At 36.5% G+C, this 27744-nt stretch overlaps 1 protein-coding gene across 1 annotated transcript in view; it reads right to left on the bottom strand.

The window, feature by feature from the left end:
* The window catches only part of ncalda (neurocalcin delta a), a 79685-nt gene extending 55236 nt beyond the window's left edge, over positions 1–24449 (bottom strand). The window contains exons 1-2 of the mRNA XM_073846784.1: positions 24320–24449; positions 18928–19004 (exon numbers count right to left, since the gene is read on the bottom strand). The gene's annotated coding sequence lies outside the window, so the exon portion shown is untranslated. The remainder of the gene's footprint in view (positions 1–18927; positions 19005–24319) is intronic.
* Positions 24450–27744: the final 3295 nt, after the last annotated feature.

Below are 27744 nucleotides of genomic sequence, written 5' to 3'. Positions count from 1 at the left end.
TAAAATGAATTTGCAGTGCACTACTGATCAATGGCTTCTGTGTTTACAAATTTAGTGTTTATGGAAGTTTGATATTCGAATGTGATTATCATGCACTTAAGGCCTTGCCAATTGCTTGTTTCTAAAAAGATTTTTCTCTACAGAATAAACATGATTGGGTGGACTAAACAATGATGAATTTATTATGAAAGAAAGTATGTGTGTAAAATGGGTGTTAAAGGTGCCATAGAATGGAAAACAGAATTTACCTTGGCATAGTTAAATAATAACAGTTCAGTACATGGACATGACATACCATGAGTCTCAAACACCATCGTTTCCTCCTTCTTATATAAATCTAGTATTTGAAAAAGACCACCGAAAAATAGGTAAATTCCAACATAACAGACTGTTACGCAACATCCCTGTAATCGTTAATAGTTACGCCTCCAACATTTGCATCGCCCAATCATCGGTAATGTCAGCACATCAGTTAAACAAGGCAATCCATTGAAGGGACACGGTTAGCTTAATGCTAGCGCTAGCCTGTTACATTGCAATACATAGGATCTCACTTACCACATAAACAGAGAGATGACTGCACTGATGATGGTGAATGATGGAGAAATAACTGTGCTGATGATGGCGAATGATTTACAGATCTGGAGAATCAATGTCAAGCAGCTCAACTTGTGCGTTTTTACAATGCTGGCTGGTTGCAGGGCAGCGTTTCTTTGTCAGGTCTTACATAACAGCTCTGCCAATTTAAACTGCACTTCCTATAAACAAGACCTATTTTCTAGATATTTGATATTACCTTAAACTGGTTTAACAGGTTGATCTCACACATTTGGTTTTACTCAGGAAATAAGCCAATGGTTTGCTGCCACCCAATACAAGAATCCAAAACCTATTCCTGAATTTTAAAGTAAAATCGGTGTAGCTAATACAGGTTTAACAAGCATATAATCTATTTTTAGTAGCAGATTCTGTGTGTAATGACCTTTGCCAAAAACATGCTTCTGTTATGCCCCAGGATTTTTTTGCCAGCTCAGGAGGGTAAAGCTAGAGCCTGTCATATATGGAATCTGAAGCCAGGGGCTGTCAGCACCACTTAGTTACCCCTCTCAACTCTGTCTCAACAGTATGTCACGCTAGCTGTCACCACACTGCTGGTTTCAGCCATCCTAGAGTAACAGTGAAAAGGCCAACTTTAATCAACACAGCTGAAATCGATGTGAAATTACACTCCAAAGTTTTTGCGAACATATATTATGTAACTTCCAGCTAAAACAGTCCAAAAAAAAAAAAAACCCACTTAAAAAGACATTTCAAGGGAAAGTTGCAAAAACACCACATCACTATAACAGTGGTTCTCAAACTTTTTACACCAAGTACCACCTCAGAAAATATTTGGCTCTCCAAGTACCACCATAATGACCAACATTCAAATACAGAAGCATAGTAGGCCTATTTATTCAGCTACAGCTATGCACAGTTCAAAAACGAGGCAGTTTTATTCCTAGTAAGAATATTTATTATTGTCGGCCACTTTAAACATTGTAAATACAGCTTGAACATTAACACTGTACTGCGCTTACATACAGGTAAATACAACTTAAATGATTCAAATATACCCTACTTAAAAGTAAAAAAAACAAACAAACAAACAAACAAAAAAAACGTACTGATCACTGATACCAACTGATGTCTCTGTGATTTTTTCCCCCTAATATTCAACCATTGACTATAGCCATTTGGCATTGCTGTTTCGGCTGTTTCGCTGCTTTCCCTGCTTCCTGTTTGCCTTGTCTTGCTGCAGAGTGGTCTGTGTTTGTTGCTCCCTGCAGCTTCGGTTTTCTGTTGGATTCTCTATCTTATTGTTAATTCTGCCGTTTTAAATTGATAGATATAGCTTAACTTGATTTCTGATCTTATCCAACAAACTAATCTGACTAATTTGATCGTTCGCCTTATTTTATAATCACGAGTGCAGCACGTTAGCATTCCATTAGCCAGTTAACTTTCTACTCGCACTCCATTCACGCTTTTAACTCTTGCATTACGTTAGCCGGTTAGCTTGTCATCTGCGTTCCATTCACGTTTTTTCTCTCGTGTTTAATATCGTTAGTACTCCTTTAGCCAGTTCCGTTCCGTTTTTTCAGGAATTCGAACAACAACAGTTGGTAAGTTGGAAACATTCCACAATCACGGTGAGTAATGGCTTCTTCTCCTATAATTGTAGTCTGCACTGCTTGCCACATGTATAGCTTATCTATCTCTGTCAGCAGTGAGCCTTATACATGTGATAAATGCAGGAATATAGTCAGGCTGACAGAGAAGATTTCAGAACTAGAATCACGCATCCAAACTTTAATAGAGGATAGTAAGAATGTGAGGGCCTTAGATACGGTTTTGGATGCGACTAGCTCAGAAAGCCCTGTACATTGTTCGGTTCCGGTAACAACGCCCGTGCAGCAGGGCAACTGGGTGACTGTGAGACGGCATAGTCGCGGGTCAAAACACCGCTCTTCCGTTCCGATCAGAACATCAAACAGGTTCTCCCCACTCAGTGAAGCACCCACTGAGAAACCTGATGAAAGTGCTCTAGTAATTGGCGATTCTATTGTACGGAACGTGAAAATAGAGACTCCAGCCACCATAGTTCAGTGTTTACCAGGAGCCAGAGCGCCTGACATCTTGGCAAATTTAAAAGTGCTGGCTAATGCTAAACGTAAATTCAGTAAGATTGTTATTCACGTCGGCACTAATGATGTTCGACTTCGCCAGTCGGAGATCACTAAAAATAATGTTAAAGAGGTGTGTGAACTTGCAAGTACGATGTCAGACACTGTAATATGCTCTGGTCCCCTCCCTGCTTATCGTGGTGACGAGATACACAGTAGACTGTGGTCACTCAATGGCTGGATGTCAAAGTGGTGCCCACGAAATAACATAGGTTTCATAGACAATTGGACGAGTTTCTGGGGCAGACCTGACCTGTTGAAAAGAGATGGTCTTCATCCCTCCGGATGTGGAGCATCTCTCCTATCTAGAAATATGGCACATAGTCTTAGCGTTTGCACTTGACTAACTGGGGCCCAGGTCAGGAAGCAGACAGACTGGCTAAACCGACCGTCTGCTAGCCGCCTCACGTCACAGAAATCAGTTAATTCTCAGCACATAGAGACCCTTTCACCTAGATATCACACTATAGAGACTGTGTCTGTTCCCCGAGCAAGAAAATACAAAAAACGCCTGAATCAAATCAAGACTAACAATTTAATTGATGTTCAACAAATAAAAAAAATATATATATATATATATAATACAGAGAAACAATTGATAAAGCTTGGCTTATTGAATATCAGGTCCCCTTCTACGAAAGCACTTTTTGTAAATGATATGATCACTGATCATAAGCTAGATGTGCTCTGTTTGACAGAAACCTGGCTAAAACCAGACGATTACATTATTTTAAACGAGTCCACCCCCCAAGATTACTGTTATAAACATGAACCGCGTCTAAAAGGTAAAGGGGGAGGTGTTTCTACTATTTATAGCAATATTCTCAATGTCTCTCAGAGAAAGGGCTTCAAATATAACTCGTTTGAAGTAATAGTGCTTCATATAGCATTATCCAGAGAAACAAGTGCTAATGATAAATCCGCCGTGACGTTTGTACTAGCTACAGTTTACAGGCCACCAGGGCACCATACAGACTTTATTAAAGAATTTGCTGATTTTCTATCCGAGTTAGTGTTGGCCACAGATAAAGTCTTAATAGTGGGTGATTTTAACATCCATGTTGATAATGAAAAAGATGCATTAGGAACAGCATTTATAGATATTTTGAACTCTATTGGGGTTAGACAACACGTGTCAGGTCCTACTCATTGCCGAAATCATACTCTAGATTTAATACTGTCACATGGAATTGATGTTAATGGCGTTGAAATTCTGCAGCTAAGCGATGATATCTCAGATCATTATCTAGTCTCTTGTATACTCCAGATAGCTAAAACTGTAAATTCAACTCATTGCTACAAGTACGGTAGAACCATCACTTCTACTACAAAAGACTGCTTTGTAAGTAATCTTCCTGACTTATCTGAATTCCTCAGCATATCCAATAGCTCAGAAAAACTTGATGTAATAGAAACTATGGAATCACTCTTTTCTAGCACTTTAGATACAGTTGCTCCAGTGCGCTTAAAAAAGATTATGAAAAACAGTGTAACGCCGTGGTATAACGATCACACTCGCGCCCTAAAGAGAAAAGCACGAAAAATGGAACGCAGCTGGAGGAAAACAAAACTAGAGGTTTTTCGTACTGCTTGGCGTGAATGTAACTTATCTTATAGAAAAGCATTAAAAACTGCCAGATCGGATTACTTTTCGTCTCTCTTAGAAGAAAACAAACATAACCCTAGGTATTTGTTCAATACTGTGGTTAAATTAACGAAAAATATAGCAGAAACAGGTGCAGACATTTCCCAACAGCACAGCAGTAATGACTTTATGAAGTACTTTACCTCCAAGATAGACACTATTAGAGATAAAATTGTAACCATACAGCCGCCCGCTACAGTATTGCATCAGATAATGCGTTGTAGATCTCCTGAGGAACAATTCCACTCATTCTCTATTATAGGAGAGGAAGAATTGTATAAAATTGTTAAATCATCTAAACCTACAACATGCATGTTAGACCCTATATTACATCTAAGCTACTAAAGGAGGTACTTCCAGAAGTCATAGATCCTCTTCTGAATATTATTAATTCGTCACTATCATTAGGATATGTTCCCAAAACCTTCAAACTGGCTGTTATTAAGCCACTCATTAAAAAACCACAACTTGACCCCAATGAACTAATTAACTACAGACCAATTTCGAATCTCCCTTTTCTGTCAAAGATACTAGAAAAGGTAGTATCCTCACAATTATGCTCCTTCTTAGAGAAAAATGGTATCTGTGAGGATTTCCAGTCAGGTTTTAGACCATATCATAGTACTGAGACTGCTCTAATTAGAGTTACAAATGACCTGCTCTTGTCAACCGATCGTGGTTGCATCTCTCTATTAGTGCTACTGGATCTTAGTGCTGCGTTTGATACTATTGACCACAACATTCTTTTAAATAGACTTGAAAATTATGTAGGCATTAATGGTAGTGCACTGGCTTGGTTCGAATCGTACTTATCAGACCGTCATCAGTTTGTGGCAATAAATGAAGAGGTATCATTTAAATCACAAGTGCAGTATGGAGTACCTCAAGGCTCAGTACTAGGGCCATTACTTTTTACGCTTTACATGTTACCCTTGGGAGATATCATCAGGAAACATGGTGTTAGCTTTCATTGTTACGCTGATGATACTCAGCTCTATATTTCTTCGCAGCCCGGCAAAACATATCAATTCGAAAAACTAACAGAATGCATAGCTGATATTAAAAACTGGATGGCGAGTAACTTCTTACTGTTAAATTAAAAAAAAAAACAGAGGTGTTAATTATTGGACCTAAAACCTCCACAAGTAATAACCTAAAACACAGTCTAATACTAGATGGCTGCTCTGTAAATTCGTCGTCATCAGTTAGGAACCTAGGTGTCCTTTTCGATAGCAATCTCTCCTTTGAAAGCCACATTTCTAGCATTTGCAAAACCGCATTTTTCCATCTTAAAAATATATCGAAATTACGACCTATGCTATCAATGTTAAATGCTGAAACATTAATTCATGCGTTCATGACCTCAAGGGTAGATTATTGTAATGCTTTATTGGGTGGTTGTTCTGCACGCTTAATAAACAAACTCCAGCTGGTCCAAAATGCAGCAGCTAGAGTTCTTACTAGAACTAGAAAGTATGAGCATATTAGCCCGGTTCTGTCAGCATTGCATTGGCTCCCTATAAAATATCGTATAGATTTTAAAATCTTGCTAATTACTTACAAAGCCCTCAATGGTTTAGCTCCTCAGTACTTGAGCGAGCTTCTATCGCATTATAGTCCCTCACGTCCGCTGCGTTCTCAAAATTCTGGCAATTTGATAATACCTAGAATATCAAAATCAACTGCCGGCGGCAGATCATTTTCTTATCTAGCGCCTAAACTCTGGAACAACCTACCAAACACTGTTCGGGAGGCAGACACACTCTGTAAGTTTAAATGTAGATTAAAGACACATCTCTTTAACCTGGCTTACACATAAAACATTAACACATTCCTATAATTCAAATCCGTTAAAGGATTGTTAGGCTGCATTAATTAGGTTAGCCGGAACCGAAAACACCTCCCATTACATCTGATGCACTCGTTGCATCGTAAAAAGAATGGCATCTACGCTAATATTAGTCTGTTTCATTCTTATTCCGAGGTCACCGTAGCCACCAGATCCAGCCTGTATCCGGATCAGATGGTCACTGCAGTCCCCCGGATCCAGTCCGCACCGGCTTAGATCATGGATCACCACCTGGAGATGACTTCAATAGCCATGGATGTCAACCAGATGAGCTCCAGAGACCGATCATCAATGAAGACCTCGCCAACCTAGATAGCCATCGGTACTACACCACAGGAACCTGATGAGTTCTCTACAATTGGACATTGGTACAAACTGCTGGTTTCGTCTGGCCAGAGGAGAACTGGTCCCCCGACTGAGCCTGGTTTCTCCCAAGGTATTTTCTCCATTTCTGTCACCTGTGGAGTTTTGGTTCCTTGCCGCTGTCGCCTCTGGCTTGCTTAGTTGGGGACATTTTCCAGCGATATCGTATACTATTTGAATTGAACTGACGATGATATCACTGAATTCATTGATGAACTGCCTTTAACTGAAAATTTATTATCTTCAATAATGCGTTACTTACACACTATTGTTCTGTTTAAATACTGTGCAGTTGCTTTGACACAATCTGTATTGTTACAAGCGCTATATAAATAAAGGTGACTTGACTATAATTGCTATCAATTTAACATTTATTAGACTTTTTGAATATGATACAGCACTTTAATATAGCCTAATACAGCGTAGGGTAATAGGTCTGCATCGAATGTTCGGCAACCGAAATTATAGCGTATAATCAAATAAGCAAAAAGGCCGAATAAATTATTCAGAAAAATTACATGAAGCGATCCAAAAGAGGCGTGCACTAATGTAGCAAACATGTCGGCAGTGTGAAAGCATTTAAAACTGTCCGAGAAAGACTGCATTGCATGTCTTCGATGAGAACAGAAAGCTCTACTAACAACAGCTCTATTAATACATTTATTATAACATTCTCCTTTGCTCAGCAAGGCTGCATTTATTTGTACATAAAAAACACATGCCTGTTTCAAGAAGGGGGTTTTAAAAATGGCCAAAGAATATTTTACTTATTAATTTTAAGTTAAATTGTGCTTTGCTGGTAGGCTATAATGTATACTAGAATGTTAAAAATGTTCAGTGTTAAGTAAATATTTTTAAATTGTTGTTTTGTAATAGAATTTTGTATTTTTTTTTTAAAGCAAGACAAAACTGTAAAAGCACATTTTGGCTATTTAACTTATGTAATGGTGAAAAAAATAGGCAAAATACATGGGGGAAACATGGCCCAGTGTTTAATTTTGTTCGGCTTCGACCAAGAATTTTCATTTTAGTGCATCCGTATTTGATTATGTTGTCAAAACACTTGCATGCAATAGCGAGGGGGCAGGGCAATGATAAGGTTTCCTATGCAATGACATTATCCTAACAGCGTTTTACAGGACACGCCCCCTGAAAAACAGGTAGTTTCAGACAGAGGGTCAGAATAAGGGTTGAAAATCATTTTTCCACATATTTGGTATTGTTTGCAAAAAAAACATAAATAAACCTCAAGGAACACATTAAAATAATAAAAACTATTCATGGCATGACCTTTTAGAAGACCCTTTAAAAGATGGCTCAGCACCTAGTTTATTTGAACCAGCTGGATCCACTGAATCACAACCTGTAAGCATGATAAATAATAGACGTTTATATTTTCTATCAAGTGTTTGTTTATGACACGCGTAGTACATGATAGACTGATCACAGCAGACTGGACAATCTGACCAATCAGAGCAGAACAGGCTCACGGAAAGGAGGGTTTTAGAGAGACTGAATTGCTCTGTTAGTGCGTTTCATTTGAGTAAGTGTGAATGCTGCCATCCGAACCCTGGTGCGCACCAAACAAGCGGACAGAGACCGCTGAAAAGATGGGTCTCGGTCCGCTTCCAAATGAACTTCATTGCAGTTCAAATGAAATATTAATGCAACACGGACCAAATACTTCTAAACGAACCAAAAAGAGGAAGTAATGACAAGATGCCCGCTATGCGACATGCAACAAGCCGCAAGCCACAACAAGGAGGTAAAGTGACTTGTGCGAGCTCTTTGTGAGTTTGCAGGTGGTGAAAATAAAAACATATGCACGCAACAAATGAGAGTACTTTGTCCAGCAGATGGCATTAGGTGTATTCGACTTAAAGCGGCAATCGGCAGACTGCTCAGTGAATGGGTACTTGGATGTCATACACCCGCAGTGCTGCTTTAAGTCAAACTCACCTTTTCCTTTTGTAATATACGTCATTCAACCATCAGACTGTGAAAGTATCATTATGCCTTTATGGTATCTTTAAGTTTGCTGTCAAAAATGCCAGTGTGAATGCGGACCAGGACCAAATGTATCTCTTTCTATTTTGGTCTGGACCAAATGAACCAAAAAAACTGAACTACAAGCGTGAACACACCCTTAGAACTGCTTCAAACTAATTGTTTGAGAATCACTGAAAAATTAGACATTAAATGCATATTTTGAGAAAACAAAAGCATTTTTGTCATTGCATGTATGTAAAACTAGGAGGTTAGTTCTAATAAATTAAAACATATCAAAAATCAAGGAATTTTCTATGGCATTCTTTTCTTTTTGCTGTATCAAAAAAACTTACTGAACCATGACACCACTGTGTCTTATCAACCGTGAATTCTGAAATAAGAAGTTTAAACTGTCTGTTTTACCGATGCACATTTCTGGTTTTACTTAAATTCGTTGAAGAAGAAACATCACCTGACACTCACAAAAAAGCATTACCTTATGTATTCACTGGTACGGGCAAAAAAATAAAAATAACAGCATGTCTTCATTGTAGTACAATGACTGCTTACCTCAAAAGATCAAAGAAAATAATACAATATAAAAATAATCCTAATATATCCATAATAATAATATAACCCCTTGATTTAAGTGATACAACCTCCCAAGGCTTTTCCATACACAGCCATTAAACCTTTGTTGACACTAAATACCATCATTAATCGCTTCATATCAGTAATTTAATCACGCAGTTCAAACATTCTTGATTTAGTGTCAGTGCTGAAAGCGTTCCACCACACATTCCATCCACACAATATCCAAAGACATCAGGTTCTGCCAATACTCAACGCCATGTGCTGCAGTGATTGATTGGTTTCAGTGTGTAGGCAGCGCTCTGGTGGCATGTGTCTGCTCACAGAGTTTGTGCTTAGGCTGAGTGATCTGTTATTGACTTCCTTTCAGCCGACCACCTGGAGAATAATGACATTTACAGACATCATTATTCAAGAAATGACGGCATCAGCACAGGCTTTGATACAACATTATCGACGGATGGCTGTCTGTGTGCCTCCCACAGAGCTGGGCACTATGCTGCAATCTGAGTCTTGATTCATTGTTCTCTGCAACTGTTCATGTTGAGCAGAAGAAAGCTTTCTTACAGTGGATCAGAACAACCTTAAAACGACTACCACTTCTTCTCAGAATACCAATTATATATTTTTTTCCATCGCCAAAAACACTTTTTGTCAAATTGCATTTGAGTTTTCATTGATTGCACACAGCTGGTGTGAGATGACATTTGAATGTGAGAATGATGATGTGCCTCGGAGTTTAATTCATGTGAACATCCTCAGCCAGACAGACATCTGCATCAATAGCCACAGATTTTCTCAAACAAATAGCCTGATGATTATGTAATAACGGAGATGACTGGGCCAATGGAAACCGCATGACTATTGAAGACTAATAACCGTGTCCTAACCGGGCACGGCAAGGCCAGACTCCAGCGACAAGCAATTTGTCTGTTCAAACAAAACATGAAAATGAGCCATGACGCAAGATCAATCAATCACAAAACACAGCAAGTTACAACAGTTTTCTCCATTTGGGTCTCTTACGCTCACAATGCACTGCAGCTCAAAAGTAGAGCCAAAGAGAGCATGACTGGCTAAATGTCTAAAGTTACATTTTCACTATAAAACTGAAGACTGATTTTTCTTAAGATCAACTGCAAACTTTTTTGTGACCATTATTGTTGCATACTCTATGAACCCCAGTGATTTAGAGCAGGAATGTCATACCTGAACCAGCTAACCAACGTCTTCAGAATTAACTAAAAACTAAAGGTAGGTATGTTTGAACAGGTTGGAGATCCACTCTGTAGGACTGTGGCCCTCCAGGAACTAAGTTTGACACCCTTGATTTAGAGATATGAAATTTATGAGGTATTAAAGTCAGCACGTGTTTGTAAAATGAACTTTTGATTTTACAGCTTAACATTTGGCAAGAATTAGTCACAGAAACACGTGTCACCATCACTGAGGCCTTTTTCACATGACCATGACTGAAAGTTTACATCACTCCGATCCAGGGGCTCATTTGGGTTCAGTATACATTAGCACGCACAGACATAGATGTAGAACCTGCTCTTCAAACTCAACATGCAAAAATTAATCTGCAAATTTTTCCACAAACAAAACATCAGGTTACCACAGATTATTGTCATGCTTATTAAACCTGACCCACATAGAAAAGGACAGGTGTTCGGAATAGGCCTCGAGCAAATATTTTCCACATATTTGAGGCGAACAGAAATAGATTCTTCGTTTATGCTTGATTCATTCTGTACAATGGTACTTTAAATACCACAATTAGCAATATTTATATTAAAATATCATCCTCAATGTCAAGACTTCTAATAATAACAACACATATGTTTCTATCATCCTGTTTTTAAATCCCTTAATTTGCAAAAAAAATTAATTCGCTCACTTGAGATGGATTTTGAATAGTGCGAAAAGGGTTAAATGTGGATAATGGAAAATAAATAAATTCCGAGACGGGATAACTTGAATAACCAGCAGATCTCATTGCAGAGCATCTGACATGTTGTTATGGTCAGTCTGAAATGCCTGAGCATTACTGAGCAAGTTTATTGTCAAAGTATTTGTGTATGATTGCCTCCCAGAACTTACTCTTACAAAACTGTGTTCCCAAACAGCTGGCATCTGCCTCCGAAATCAGTTACCGCATTTGTGTTTAGTCTGCTCACTGTGAAGTGCAAGTACTGTATTATTTATGAAAATTTGTATATTCAGGCTTCTCCTACTTTTCTTAGTGATATTTAGTGCCAGTTTATCAGGAACTGACGATTTTGTTCTCTTTGACTCATTGGATGAAAACGATGCTTATTTGCAAATGTTTTATGTCATATTTCAATTTTGCGCAGAAGTTAAACTTGCAACTTTTGATGGAAATCAGACTAATGACTGAAACAAGTAACTCTAATTAAGTTATATTTCAATATTAAATGTTAAATAAAAATATAATTGAGACATAAATATTACAGTACTACATAGAAGTTCTTCATGAAGTTCTGTCAACCATATACAGTGCCTTGTGAAAGTATTCATAGCCTTCATTTTTCACATTCTGTTATGTTGCTGACTTATGTTAAACTGTTTTAAATTACTTTTTTCCCCACATCAATCTACACTTCATACACCATCTTTGCAAATTTATTAAAAATAAAAAACCTAAATGATTCCATTGCATAAGTATTCATACTGGGGGAGTTCATACTGGGAGTATATCTGGGAGAGTTGAAATTTAGCTCAAGAGCATTCTTATTGCTTGTAAATGTTACTACGCTTTGAGTAAAGTTAACTTGTGGCAAATTTAATTAAATGGGTATAATTTGGAAAGGCACACCAGGGCTCTATGCTTACTTTTCTTTTTATGAGCACTTGTGCTCCTAACTTAAAAAATGTAGGAGCACAGTCAAAATATCAGGAGCACCTTCTTTTATGAGCACTTGTGCTCCTAACTTAAAAAATGTAGGAGCACAGTCAAAATATCAGGAGCACCTTCTAACCAATAATGAAAAAAATCTGATAAAAAAAATCTGACTCCTTAAAGTGATTTACAAGGGATTTTGTTTTTACCTTTATAATGGCATTTTTGGCAACTTTAAAGTATTTAGTAATTTTTCAAAAATTATATTTTTTAAAGCTTTTTAAAATTTCTAATTAAAACAACAGAATAGGAACAAGTAGAATAAGTTACCACTCAAATGAAATCAGTAATAACAATTCATTTTTATTAGAGGCGCAGAAGAATGTCACACACAATGTGGCTTGTAGGTGTATTTTCATGTTTAATAAGGCTCAGAGGTGGCATGAATGCAATCAAATTCATTCATTCATGTTGAGGTTAATGTTTTAAATATACAATTTTGAATATTTTATATTTTTTTAATATACAACGGAAATATTAAATGATTTAAATAACTAAAAAGTTACTTTAAAAATGAAACTAAATCTGCCAATAGGTGGCGACAAGTCACTGATTTCATGACTGAATAATTTATTAATTTGATTCATTTATAAACGAAACAACGCTGTGTTTGAATGGAGATGCGCAGCGGCTCAGTTGTGACTTGTTTCAGACCATTTTTGATGACGAAATAGAGCAAAATAAGGCAATAGTGTTATAGTCAGACAATGTAAGTCACTTAATATTAACTTCTTATTTATTTAACTGTTGTATTAAATCAATAGCTCATTTACAAACCCCCTTAAAATTATTAAAAGCTGTCACTCATCTTAGTTCATCGCGATCTCATAAAGTTCCATTATAATCAACAAAGCTCTCTACGCTGCACAATTAATCTCTAATTTACACTCTCTCTACACTTTGTTTTATGAAAGGCTTTGTGAGATATATCCGTGATACATTACTTAATAGCAAATCCGACTGAAATGGTTGCACTGTAGAGCCCTGCACAAGTCTTAATAAAAGATCTAACAGCTGAAAATGTATACCAGAGCAAAAACCCTGAGGTAAAAAAACAGCTCAAAGACAGGACTGCATCAAGTCACATCTGGGGAAGAGTTTATAAAAAAATATGTTGCACTGAAGGTTCAATGTAGTCTCCATTACCCTTAATGTAAGAAGTTTGAAACAACCAGGACTCTTCCTAGAGCTGGCCTTCTGGTCAAATTGAGCAATTGATGGAGATGGGCTTTCGCTAGGGTGATGCCCAAGAACCTGATGGTCACTCTAGTTGAGCTCAAAGACAGGACTGCATCAAGTCACACATCTGGGGAAGAGTTTAGAAAAAAAATGTTGCACTGAAGGTTCACAGAAGCATGTAGTCTCCATTACCCTTAATGTAAGAAGTTTGAAACAACCAGGACTCTTCCTAGAGTCTTCCAAACTAAGCAATTGATGGAGAAGGGCTTTGGCTAGGGTGGTGAACAAGAATCTGATGGTCACTCTACTTGAGCTCCATGATCATATTTGCAGATGGGCTTAATATAGTGGTGTGGCAAGACTCAATCCTCTCCTCAAGTGAAGACACCTAACGGACCCTCAGACGGTGAGAAACAAGATTCTCTGGTCTGATGAACCTCAATTCCAAGCATAATTTTTCAAGGAAACCAGCCACTGCTCATCGCCTGCAGAGTACCATCCCAAAAGTAAAGTGTGCTGGTAGTAGCCTCATGCTGTGGTGCTGTTTTTCAGTGGCAGGGAGTGAGGGACTCATCAGAGTAGAAGAAAAGCTCAATGCACCAAAATATTGAGATAGTCTTCAGTGGTGGACAGTAACGAAGTAGTTGTACTTCGTTACTGTACTTAAGTACATTTTTCAAGTATCTGTACTTTACTGGAGTAGTTTTATTTTGAGTAACTTTTACTTTTACTTCACTACATTCCAAGGCATAAGATCGTACTTTTTACTTCACTACATTTCAAAAACATGTCGTTACTCCTTATAATATATCACGTGTTCCGAGACGCAGAAGCGGTGTCTGATTAATGAACAAACTGATTCTTTTCAATCGGTTCGCAAATCGCAACAAACGATTCATTCACGAATTGGACTGATCCAATTGCAGCTGTTCTCGAGTCGACAACTTATTGATTCAAATGAGCCGTTTAGAGCGAGTCTCCCGTCAACTGGATTCACAAACAAGAACCGGGAGATCATGTGAGCGCGTGCGCGAGTGATGCTGCGAAAAGTAAGTTATAATGTCGCATTTTAGGATTAATTATTGTATCTGTCAGTTGTTTGCGAACTAAGTCTGCTGTAGAGGGTGATGTATTTAAGCCCTCTGAAATGCTTGAATGCAGACACATTAACATCATTGTCTCTTTTTAGGTCAAATAACATTAAAATAACGGATTAAATAAAATAACTCATGCACGTTCATATTCCTTGCTGATGTAACATTAACAGTTTTATTAAAATGCTACGTATATATCCCTATGTAACGTCTGTTTTTAAATTGTTTATTAACGGTATACTTTTTTATATTGTTCGGATCAACTAGCCTAGTACACAGATGTTTATACAAATGTTTATTCATAACCATACTGAAAATAAGTAAATATTGTTAGCTGATGCTAACTTCCTAACAAACAAGCTTGCTGGTGCTAAGTTGAGGTAATTTTCAGATATGAAGTCCACATATTTATAATCAACCACCTAGACAGTTTACATCTGAGGGAAAAACAAAAGATGTGATGTTCAGAACATGGTACAGAACTACAGTAATTATCAAAATGGGTAGTAAAGCCCTCTGGGGGCATTTGGCCAGGAGTGTTTTTACACAGAAAATGTTTGAGAAAAAAGAAAAATAATTACATTTTTCTTCTTAACTTCAGGCCTTATTCTCCTATCATTTATAACTGTGCCGTTCTGCAAAATAACAAGCTTTAAAAATAACACCTTTTCTTACTGGTTGAAATGAGATGGTCAAATCAGTTTTCTCTCAGGTACATGGCAATGTAAGCTTCACAGTGAACATCACTCTTGTCAACGTTGTCCATATCAACAACACTTGACTCCATGTAGGCTAGTGATTATTTTGGGAAAATCCAAGGCTTTTTGAACAGTAGGATGTTAAAAAAAAAAAAAATTTTTTATATATATATATATATATATATATATATATATATATATATATGCTAATATAAAATTAAATTAACCTTTATAAAATATCAAAATAGTTCAGTACTTTTTTACTTAAGTACACAAAAAATGTATTACTTTTGTACTTTCACTCAAGTAAAATTGAAAAAGGAGTACTTTTACTTTTACTGGAGTAATATTCTATTATACGTATCTGTACTTTTACTCAAGTACTTGATTTGTGTACTTCGTCCACCACTGATAGTCTTAAAGAAAACTCAGCCAACAGAACCATCCAACAGGACAATGGCCCCAAGCACACAGCAAGAGTGGCTTATAGACAACTGTGAATGTCCTTGAGTGGCCCAGCCACAGCCTGTGCTTGAACCCAATCAAACAATTCTGGAGAAACCTGAAAATGTCTGCCAGACCCCATCCAAGCTGGCAGAACTTGAAAGGTGAAGAGGTGAGGGCGAAGAATGGCAAATAATTGCCAAATTTTGATGTGCAAATCTTGCTGCATCATACCCAAAAAGAATTGAGGCTGTAAAGGTGATTTAGCTAAGTACTGAGTATGAATACATATGCAATGTACCCATTTCAGTTTTTTTTTTAAATATATATTTATGAAGTCGCAACAATTCTGTTCTTGCTTTGTCATTATGGTGCATTGTGTGTAGATTGATGTGGAATAAAAAAGTAATTTAAAACAGTGTAACATAAGGCAACAACATAAAATGTGGAAAAAAAATGAAGGGGTATGAATACTTTTGCAAGGCACTGTAAAGCAAAGCGAGTGCATTTAGCACTAGTCTGGGCATCAGTGCAATACTGGGATTCAGCCAACATTAGACAATAGAGGTCTTACGACAATAAAGTACCCGCAGAAACAAAAGGTGTTGCATTTTTAGTTTGAAATAACCTGAGGCTTGTCGACTGAGCCAAGTCTTTTAAACATGGACAGAAAAACAACGTTTCACTGCCTCAGAGAAACAACCTTTTCAACCAACCCACTGGGCAGAGATAGTGTTGTGTGGGCTAGATCACCGATGCGATAACACAACCACTGAGTTAAATGAGATCAGCTATAGAGTTGAGCCAAGTTTTGAATACCTCTGTCCTGAGATAAAGTGAAAAAAAGATTGGGCTTAAGATTATTTATAGAATATGCTGCAAGCTATTTCTCATCTTGGATTACAAATTGCAAAGCTAAATACCTTTTGACAGACCACTATTTGCACTGCGTTTTTATGACAAGCAATGTATCTGCAATACACATTACATAAAAACACATTTATCATGTCAAGAGTGATTTTTATGATCAGTCGAAGAACATTGTGCAGTTTCGCATAGATATTTTCCACTGAATTTTGTGGATGATTTTAATTGCAAAAACATTAATGGTACATGTTACAGTAAATATTAATAATACTGTAGGTCTTTTACACACATGGACTTTGTTTAGGTTCCACCATGGTTCAGGCTTACACATGATGCATTTCCATATCATCTCAGTTGAGAATGAATTTACCTGTGAAGTTACATCACCAGTCAAAAGTTTTTGAACAGTAAAAGACGTCTCTTTTCACCAAGCCTGCATTTATTCGATTCAAAGTACAGCAAAAACAGTAAAATGTTGAAATATTTTTTACTATTTAAAATAACTGTTTTCTATTTGAATATGTTTTAAAAACTTAACATTCCTGTGATCAAAGCTAAATTTTCAGCATCATTACTCCAGTCTTCAGTGTCACATGATCCTTCAGAAGTCATTCTAATATGCGGATTTGCTGTTCAAGAAACATTTACCTATTTATAAGACCTATAATTATTGTTATTATCATCAATATTTAAAACAGTTGAGTCATTTTTTTCCTCAGGATTCTTTGATGATTAAAAAGATCCAAAGATCAGCATTTATCAGAAATGAAAAGCTTTTGTAACATTATACAATATTCCATTCAAAAGCTTGGAGTCAGTATAAATTTTTTAAACTAAAAGTGAAATCAAAAGTGATCATAAAGACATATGTTTTCAGATAAATGCTGTTCTTCTGAACTTTCTACTCAGAAAAAAATCAAAATCTACTTAGCTGTTTTCAACATAATAATAAAAAATAAATAAAAATGTTTTTGAGCAGCACAACGTTATTATTATCATGTGACTGGAGTAATGATGCTAAATATTCAGCTTTGAAATCACAGGAAGAAATTATATTCAAATAGAAAACAGTTATTTTAAATAGTAAAAATATTTCAAACTTTTACTGTCTTTGCTGTACTTTGTACCAGCTACTGTTATCCACATACTTCAAAACATCTTATTTTTTGTTCAGCACAAAAAATAAAAATAATAATAATAATAATAATAATAATAATAATAATTGAGGTTTGGGACAACATGTGAGCGAGTACATTTTTGGGTGAACTGACCCTTTAATGACAAGCGACATCATGTTTAGTTCTATCGCTTTAAGAGCTGCGTGCATCTTATTTACAGGTGCACATCTGTTTTTCTCTTAACTTTCACTTTAGACGTAACAAACTTTGTTTATATGTAATCCTTGTGTATTTTACCCCCGGAACACAATTTTTAATGGGGGACCCCCCTCAAAACGCGATTGGGTTAATTTCGGGCTAGTTTTGAGTAGCAATTGGGCGGGTTTTGTTGTGAAAACCTGGCAACCCTGTGCTTGATAGGCTTTTAGCATGCACGCCATTTGGGTGTACGCACTCATAAAGCGCACACTAGACAAAGTGTGGATGAATTAACGTTATTTAATCAGCAAAGCTTTAATGCACATGCAAATAATCTACTTGAGTGATTGCGAATAAGTGCAGTGCCCCATGAATGAATGTATGTCATGTGTTGTACAGTATATTAAGACACTGTAGCATGATAACAAAAGTTCAGGTTTTTTTTTTAACCTATAGGATGGCCTATGTTACAAGTTTGGAAAAAGTCATCCAAACCACTTGTTCTGAGACTCTAATGCAGGTTACTGAGAATAAGAAGGATGCAAACCAGAGTACAGCCATGCAGCCAGTGAAAATACAGCAGACGTGAGACTTCAAGCTCTCCAGGCAATTTGTGATTACGGATATGAGAGCCAGTAGGCGTATTCATTCAGGCATAGCAGCATGATTCGGGCAGCGACACTACAGTGGTTTTCAGTCGGAAATTCTTGTGAAAGTCACCTGATCTTCACTGGTTTTGAGAACATGAAAGGAGACATAGTCAAGATTGTGCAGTAACTGTCCACTGTTCACAATTTCAAGATTTGCATATAAATCAGCATGACAATGAATTTTTCTCAGCCTAAATCTGAGAAGTCCGTGGTTATAATGTTGTCCTTATATGAAACGAATACTGCTACAATCATAACGTGTCAATTCGGTGCTCTCAATAGGCAGCCACCATGCTAGAAATGTACTGATTTGAGTGACACAGGTGGGCTTTATTTCCTCTCTGTAACCAAGCAACAGCAGCTTACAGAAAGTTCTAAGTTATGCTCTTAAAAGAGTCAATACTAGCTAAAAACAAATGCAACCGTTTAAGTAATTCAACAACATAAACCTCAAGGTCACTTCCTTCCTTTTTTTGATGACAACCACAGTCTGTAAAGCCTTTTCTGGTTAAAACAAAACCCACCAAATGTTCTGTAATAGATTTACAGATAGACTTATCGTGAAAGTTTTTCTTAAAGAAACAGATCCTCACCAACTGCCAGAAGAAATCAACAAGCTTGACCAGCTGACCAGGCTGCTTTCTTTAGCTGCCGTCCAGGGACTCTTCACCTGAAAGACAACAGAAAAATGTTATTTTAATCTGCGGGGCGTTTGTTTTATGCATAGTATCTCAACTGGGGTTTGAATTATGGAAATGAGAGCAGAAAAAGACTATTTACTGAAAGAATGGGTTAATGTTGATACAAAAAAAGAGAGGCTGGTTTCTTCTGGGTGGGTGCTCTTGTTTCTAAGCAACAGAAACCTTGACTCATCCCCTCATTGTTCTTATGTTGTTCAACAGCCACAAAAAAATAAAACAACAGAACCTACGGCTCTGGCAGCTTTTGTATGTACATCTGCCATCAGCCCTTTGATGTTTACTGAACCTGGTTCAATAAACACCCCAAACACACAAGCTATGAAATACAATATATTACAGGAATAGTTCATTCAAATGACAATTTGCTAAAAATGCACTCATTGTCAAGATGTAGATGTCATGATGATGTTTCTTTATCAGAATAGATTTTGTGAAATTCAGCATTACATCACTTGCTCACCAATGGATCCTCTGCAGTGAATGTGTGCCATCAGAATGAGAGTCCGAACAGCTGATAAAAGCATCACAATAACCCACAAATAATCCACACAACTCCAGCCCATCATTTAACGTCTTGAAGTAAAAAGCTGTATTTGTAATTAACTGTAATGTTGTCCTGTTCAAAAGCTTAAAGAATTCTCTTCTGCACACCAAGCCTGCATTCATTTGATCCAAAATACAGCAAAAGCAGTAATATTGTGATATATTTTTAACATTTGAAAAATAACTGCTTTCTATTTGAATATATTTTAAAATATAATTTATTTCTGTGATCAATGATACATTTTCAGCATCATTACTCCAGTCTTCAGTGTCACATGATCCTTCAGAAATCATTCTAATATGCTGATTTGCTGTTCGAGAAACATTTATTATTATTATTATTATTATTATTAATTATTATTAATCAATATTTAAAACAGTTGAATCCTTTTTTTCAGGATTCTTCGATAAATAGAAAAGTTTGGAGTCAGTATTTTTCCGGTCAAAACTGAGGATAGAGACATTTATAATGTTACAAAAGATTGCCATTTCAGATAAATGCTTTTCTTCTGAGCTTTCTATTCATCAAAGAAACCCTGAAAAAAAAAATCTACTCAGCTGTTTTCAACATAATAATAAAAAGAACTTACTGGCGTAATGATGCTGAATTCAGCTTTAAAAAAAAAAAATCACAAGAACAAATTACATTTATTCAAATAGAAAGTAAAAAAAAAAAAACAGTTCTTTTAAATAGTAAAAATAATTCAAAATGTTACTGTTTTTGCAGTACTTTGAATCAAATAAATGCAGGCTTGGTGAGCGGAAGAGACTTATTAATTAAAAAAAAAATCTTACTGTTCAAAAACTTTTGACTGGTTGTGTAATTTATCATTAAGACTTTTATTGAAATGTGCACAGATAAAGCACGGTTTACAAGCAAAAACAGTTCTAATGAAATATGTTGGTGACTTTTGATGTGACAGGACAACAGGGGATGATCTGAGAGAAGTATTATTAAGAATTATGAACTGACATTTCATCCAAAAGTGAAAGTTCAAAATTAGAAAAGCCTTAATGATGGTGCCTTAATGAAAGTGACAATTTAACACATACAAGAAGAAGAAGAACGATACAGATGTACCATAAGCTGAAGGCATGTCAGTATCTACCTGCACATGAGTATGAATCTGCAACACTCAAAGCCACAGTGCTTTGGGTTGGAAGTTAAGCTTGTTAATTCAACTTTAATCTTTACACATTCAGCAACAATCTCAGCAACAATCTAAGCAACTAATAGAAATGGAAAGTAAGGTACAACCAGTTATGATGATAAAGGTGAAGCTCAACAACAAATTGTACTAAGCAGGACACCCGACAGCTCTGGAGAACTTCTCCTCAGCTGACTGTTGAGATCTGCTTTTAAGCTGCTTCCCTCCTTGGTGTTAACCTCCTGCAGCTGGAGCTGCAATCAGCGCCCTGGTAGAGCGAGAGAGAGAGAGAGGGAGAGAGAGAAACCTGGAGAGCAGAAGACACAGAGCATAGAGAACAACTACCCCAGACACAATAATAAATTAATACGTCCTTGGACGTAACATTACAAACACAAAGTCTTTCTCATCACAAGATGTTAACTAATGGACTGGATTACTTGTAGTTTATTGTGATGCTTTTATCAGCTGTTCGGACTCTCATTTTGACGGCACCCATTCACTGCAGAGGATCTCTGCAAATTAATTTCAGTGAAAAAAAAATCTAAAATCTCAGATGGCCTGATGGTATGCAATTTTTCAGCAGTTTTTTTCACCATCCTTAAGACTGATTTGACATTAAAATACGAACACTGCTGTCAGTTTTTACGAGACCACACATTTACATGTCATTGACCGTAATCGCCATTGTCACGCATACCGGCCTGTAAGGTGAAGCTTGATGTCTGCGAAATTGCCACACCTCCACAACATATTATGCACGTTCTAAGTGGCTCTTCTTCACCCAAAGTGACAGCAGGATGGTCAGCCGGCTCCTGTATGCCAACTCCCTCTTTCACTGCAAATTATGCATTAGTGAAATTGGCCAACAGATAGCACAGACGTGAGTGTTTGTTTGGGGGTGGGGGGGGGCATCTGGCATTAGAACACACGGTTGTGAGTGTTATCTCTTGGCTTGCATCAGTGGCTCTAATTTCCATCTGGTCTGCATTAGTGGGAAAATGAGGGAGGAGGCAGATCTGGGCTCCTCAACCGCAGTCATGAAAGTACACAGACCAAAGGACTTTGACATCTTTTTTAGGAACTGTAATGGGCATGGATGACCTCTTCAAACATTGGTGAAAAAAGGCACATGCATTAAACTGAAGCAGTTTAAAAATAAGCATTCAGGCTATTCCGAGACAACATGCTGGCTTGTTTCAAGAAGACTTCTTGAATGAATCTAACATATTTCACATGCAGTACCTACTAGGGTTTTTCATAATCACAACTGCTTTAGACAGCATCCATTGACAGAGATGCAGTCAGGTCCATATATATTTGGACACTGACACACTTTTCATAATTTCGGCTCTGTATGCCACTAGAATAGTTTTAAAATGATACAGTCAAGATGAAATTAAAGTGCAGACTTGAAGTGCAAGCTTTAATTCAAAGGTTGAACAAAAATATAACATAAAATGCTAAGGAATTACAACCATTTTTACACACAGACCCCCCATTTTCAAGGGCTCAAAAGTAATTGGACAAATAAATTTAATCATAAATAAAATGTTCATTTTTAATATTTTGTTGAGAATCCTTTGCAGGCAATGACTGTCTTAAGTCTGGAACTCATGGACATCACCACAGACTGGGTTTCCTCCTTCGTGGTGCTTTGCCAGGCCTTTACTGCAGCTGACTTCAGTTGTTGTTGGTTTGTGGGTCTTTCTGCCTTTAGTTTTGTCTTCAGCAAGTGAAATGCATGCTCAATCAATTTGAAATCAGAAGATTGACTTGGCCATTGCAGAATATTCCACTTTTTTACCTTTAAAAACTCCTAGGTTGCTTTTGCTGTATGTTTTAGGTCATCGTCCATTTGTACTATGAAGAGCCGCCCAAACAACTTTGCTCCATTTAACTGAATCTGGGCAGACAGTATATCCCTATACACTTCAGAATTCTTCCAGCTGCTTCTGTCTTCTGTCACATCATCACTAAACACAGGTAACCCAGTGCCACTGGAAGCCATGCATGCTCATGCCATTACACTGCTCCACCATGTTCAAAGATGATGATGTTGTAGGCTTTGGATCATGAGCTGTTCCAAGCCTTCTCCATACTTTTTTTCTTCCTGTCATTCTGGTACACGTTGATTTTAATTTCAGCAGTCCAACAAATGTTTTTCCAGAAGTGGTCTGGCCCTTTTAAATGTTTTTTGACAAAGTCTAATCTGGCCTTGTATGCACCTTGTGGTAAACCCTCTCTATTTTGCTCTTGTAAAGTCTTTTGATTGAATACTTTGACAGTGACACGCCTACCTCCTGGAGAGTATTCTTCACTTGGCTGGATGTTGTAAAATGTTTTATTACCATGGAGAAGATCATCCAATCATCCACCATACTGTCGTCTTTTGTGAACATCCAGGCCTTTTTATGTTGCTGAGCTCACCAGTGTGTTCTTTTTCTTCTCAGAATTCACCGAACTGTTGATTTGGCCACTCCTAATATTCCTGCTATCTCTCTGATGGATTTCTTTTGTTTTTGAAACCTAACAATTGTCTGTTTTACTTGCATTCAGAGCTCCTTTGACTGCATGATGGGTTCAGAGCAACAGCTTCCAAATGCAAATGGCACACTTGGAATCAACTCCGAACCTTTTACCTGGTTAATTGATGTAGAAAACATCACAACTGTCCATGAAACAGCTTTTGAGTCAACTGTCCAATTACTTATGGCCCCTTGAAAAAGGGGGGAGGTACATATTCTGTAATTCCTTAACCTTTCTACCAATTTCATGAGACTGCCCTAAAAATTAAAGCTCAGAGTGTGCACTTTAAGCCCGTATTCATTGTATAACTGTAACTTAAACATGTTTTGGTCAACAGCTAAAATAATAAAAACTGTGTCAGTGTCCAAATATGTATGGACCTGACTGTATTAAACGTGTTTAAATGCTATTTCAGCGTCAGACCTCACATTCTGAAGGATGCCACTGTATAGCATGACATCCATCTGAGATCTGTGCTCAATGATCCCCAAGACATATCAACATTTACAACAGGCATTTTAATAAGCAAACTTCAGCAGACTCTTTAAATGAAAAGTTAAGATGAGAATCAATTCATGCATTGCAATGAAAATAACAATCGTCATCAAAACACTCAGGATCATCTGTTTTTGTTAGTGGCTAACGGTCGTACTTGACAAACTAATCTTTCTAACGTTACAGGAGCCAGACAGAATCTTTGTGTCATGAACTGGAAGAGCTGTTTAACTCAGTATAACCAGTTTACCTTCGGTTTAGCGTAAGAAGACCTACATTTACAAGCAGAGGCTTAAGGAGACTTCCTACTATCAAGCTAACTGGCTAAAACGCGTTATGTCAACATTAAAAAAAAGAACTAATTGTGTTAAGAAACAACACGACGTTATCAGCTATTAATGACAAGACACTCTATTGTTTGTCATCCTCTCTAGATTGTTTTACGTTGTTTATCATAGTCAAGAAACACAGTCATGTGTTAAACAACAAAACAAACACAGAGCTCAAAGAAGGACAGCGGCAAACTTGAAGAAAAGTTCAGGAAAACAAGAAAACGAACGGATACTCACGGTAACAAACTTTATGCAGACGACTGGAGGAAGCCAAGGAACAAAACCAGCTGTAGGGTCCTATGCAACAGCGGAGACCAAAACGAGAACTGTGGAGAAATTAAACCGAAAACGTTCTCTCACTGCCCTCGCACCGTTTGGGGAATGTGGCACGAGAAATGTTTGATGACGTCATGCGCGTGGCACGCCTTCCTCTCTTGGCTGCAGCTCAGCCTGTGGATATTATTATCATTGTTTATATTTAGATATTTGTCGTATATTTCTGAGAAATGGTTGCATTTTCGCTGATCTATTGTTTTCAAATACGTTTTTACGACTTCCATAACAAATCTTAATATTAGTCATCACTTCAACGTGTTGGAATTTACTTCTAAGCTATTATTAAATACGACAACAACGATTAAATATGCAGTTTGATTTGACGCCATGCGTGTTTTGTAAATAAAATATATGTTCTACCCAAAATAACAGACGTGTCAGACGTGATGGGGAAATGTTATTCTCAAATCTATGCGTTTGCTGACATCTAGTGGTGTTCCAGCCATAAAGTAATAACAAAAGGCCTATTTTAGACTGTATCATAATTAGTATAATAATTTTTAAGGGGAGACACTGCACCTATCAAGTTTGAGATTTTGGGCTTTTTGGTTTTTCATAAAGTGTTTTTTCAGACTAGTGGAAAGAAAACATCCAAAACACTGTAAAGTATTTCTTTTGTAGCACTTTATCTATTTGTCAATAGATTTCAATTACAATACATATTTATTAAGGCAGTTTTTTTAAAATGAGTTTTTTTCTTCTATACTGAGCCATAAATCTCCACTTCAGTAACACTTACACACACCAAACTTTATATTTTTATTCCTGTATATATAAGGTTTTTACAGAGGGATTTGTTCATATTGATTTTATACAACACTTTGTTCCCCCAAAAATGGTAAAAAAATATAGTGTTTCCTGTCTGTTCAAAGTTTTTTTCTGAATTATGGTGTGGTGAAATGAGATACCCAAAATTCCCTCTGTAAAAACTTTTGACTCTAATATGTCAAAAAAATTAAACAGAAATTTTGAAACTGACTTTATCTAGTGTTCAGATTTTTGTACTAGAAATGTAGGCAAATAACACGTATTTCATTAAATAATGCCTCATTTGCATATTTAAACCTAACATTTTAGAAAGCTTGTAATACAAAAAATGTTTGCAATTATCAATGTAATTAATCAACTGGGTAAGTAAGGTGATAACTATTAGTTAATTTATTTACCCTATTCACCTGCAGTGTCTCCCCTTAAAGGCAACATTTGAATTTTGTTATTGACATTTGCATTCACATTATATACAAAATAGAACAAAATAGCTATAAAATTTAAAAGATATTTTAAATAAAAACTAGAAAATACCTTTCTTCGCCATATGTTTCTCACTTGAGTGCTAGATTAATAACGTCTTAAAGTTAGATTTGATTTTCACAAAGAAAAAATCTAAAGATTTTAAAAGATTTGGAAAAACGCACACGAATCATATTGTTGTAGTATGGTAGAGTTCGACAGTTCACCTTCCTCTCATCTGTTGTCTGTTGAGGACTTTACTTTTCAGTTATTGCTTTCATATTGCTCTTGGAAAGCAGTATCAGTTTTTATTTTGGAATATTGTAGGAGTTATAATTCAAATGTTAGTCTATACTTTAGCAAAGTTTGTATTAAATGTAAATGTAACAGGCCTGCTACCTAAGGCTCATTTTTTACAAAGAGTAATGAAAAACTATTATAAGAACATGTACACTACGAGTCAAACGTTTTTGAACAGCAAGATTTCTTTAAAAAAGATTTGTCTGCTCAACAAGACAGCATTTATCTGAAAAATAAATCTTTTGTAACATTATAAATGTTTTTATCATGCACTTTAGATGATTGCTAAATAAAAGTATTAATTTCTATTTATAAATGCTGATGTTTGGATCTTTCTATTTATCAAAGAATCCTGAAAATAGTGTACTCAACAGTTTTAAATTTTGGTAATAATAATAGTAAATGATTCCTATACAGCAAATCAGCATATTGAAATGATTTCTGAAGGATCATGCGACAATGAAGAGTGGAGTAATTATTCTAGAAATGTGTTCAAATAATAAAAGCAGTTATTTTAAATAGTACAAATATTTCACAATATTACCACTTTTGCCATATTTATGATCAAATGAATGCAGGCTTGGCGAGCAGAAGAAACTTCTTTATAAAAAATGAACATTTCTTACTTCAAAAACTTTTGACTGGTAGTGTAGACCATACAGACAAAAAGCTAAAAGAAATTCTAGATTTCTTGTCAAGCAGTTTTCTTTTATTATTATTATTATTATATATATATATATATTTTTATAAACTTTGAATCAATTATGCAACTGCTAACGCTGTAGGCTCCTGCCCAAAATAAATGATAAACAAAAATAATCATGAAAAATAATTCCAACAGCTACCTCACTATAACAAAAAGCTACAATAACCTCCATACAAGTCTTAATTCAATGCAATGCTTAAAAGATGAGCACATTATTGAATTTGATTGGCCTTTTGATTCTCCACAAATTTCTACAGTTAAGCCTGAACCACTTAGCCTTACACCAGATTCCATGGATGTGTATTTAGATTTACAGCTTGTGTCACTGACACTACTAATTTTAGGCTACATTTTGCTAGCCCTGGGATGTCATTCATGAAATGCATTTAGTTAGTTAGTACTCTTTCTGTATTATAGCTCTTTGTATATTGTATCAGGTCAATGTGCAAATCTACACTCTCAGAAAAAGGTACAAAGCTGTCATCTGCACACTACCCTAAGGTACAAAAGCTAAAAGGTGCACCTTTTTCTAACCCTTAAAAAAAGTGCATATTATTAGCTTAAAGGTACATATTAGCTTAAACATACAGTCAAGCCCGAAATTATTCATACCCCTGGCAAATTCTGACTTAAAGTTACTTTTATTTAACCACCAAGTTTTTTGATTAGAAATGACACAGACATCTCCCAGAAGATAATAAGACGATGTACAAGAGGCATCATTGTGGAAAAAATTATTACTCATACTCATTACATTTGAACAAAAGGTGGCATGTCCAAAATGATTCATACCCTTCTCAATAATCAATAGAAAAGCCTTTATTGGCTATTACAGCAATCAAACGCTTTCTATAATTGCTGACCAGCTTTTTGCATGCCTCCACTGGTATTTTTGCCCATTCATCTTTAGCGATGAGCTCCAACTCTTTCAGGTTGGAGGGTCTCCTTGCCATCACCCTGATCTTTAGTTCCCTTCACAGATTCTCAATTGGATTTAAGTCAGGACTCTGGCTGGGCCACTGCAAAATGTTAATGTTTTTGTCTGCTAATCATTTCTTCACCACTTTTGCTGTGTGTTTTGGGTCGTTGT

This window comes from Garra rufa, chromosome 9 (genome assembly GCF_049309525.1).
Source record: "Garra rufa chromosome 9, GarRuf1.0, whole genome shotgun sequence".
In the NCBI taxonomy this organism is placed as follows: Eukaryota; Metazoa; Chordata; class Actinopteri; order Cypriniformes; family Cyprinidae; genus Garra; species Garra rufa.
This window is presented reverse-complemented; position numbering and strand designations above follow the sequence as displayed.